This window comes from Populus euphratica, unplaced genomic scaffold (genome assembly GCF_000495115.2).
Source record: "Populus euphratica unplaced genomic scaffold, PopEup_1.0 scaffold644.1, whole genome shotgun sequence".
In the NCBI taxonomy this organism is placed as follows: domain Eukaryota; kingdom Viridiplantae; phylum Streptophyta; class Magnoliopsida; order Malpighiales; family Salicaceae; genus Populus; species Populus euphratica.
In genome coordinates, this window is record NW_011500516.1 from 15862 (window position 1) to 16350 (window position 489).

The following is a 489-nucleotide window of genomic DNA, read 5'->3' on the forward strand; positions in this document are numbered from 1 at the left end:
ACATTATTAGACAACAATCTTTTCGTCGTGTCAGTAAACTTTTAAGTTTAACAAAGACTTCTTCACAATGTTCAGTCTATTAAAAAATATTATCTTTTGTTAGAATATTATTCAATGGCTTAGATATAACATTAAAATCTTTGATGAACCTTCTATAAAAACTAACATGTCCTAACAATGATCTAACACCTTTAATAAATTTTGGTGTTGGTAAGTTAACAATTAACTCGATTTTAGATTTGTCAATCTCAATTCCTGTTGATGAAACAATGTGACCAAGTACAATGTTGTTTGTTATCTGACACGACTAAAAGATTGATGTCTTCTCCCAAGTGCAGGAGTGTCGAAGTAATAAATAACCCGGCAAGACCGGGGTCGAACCACAGGGAGGTTAATTGTACAAATTAAAAACAAAAATAAAAAATAAAAACAAGAGAAACAACAACAACAACAACAACAATAATAATAATAACAACAACAATAATAACA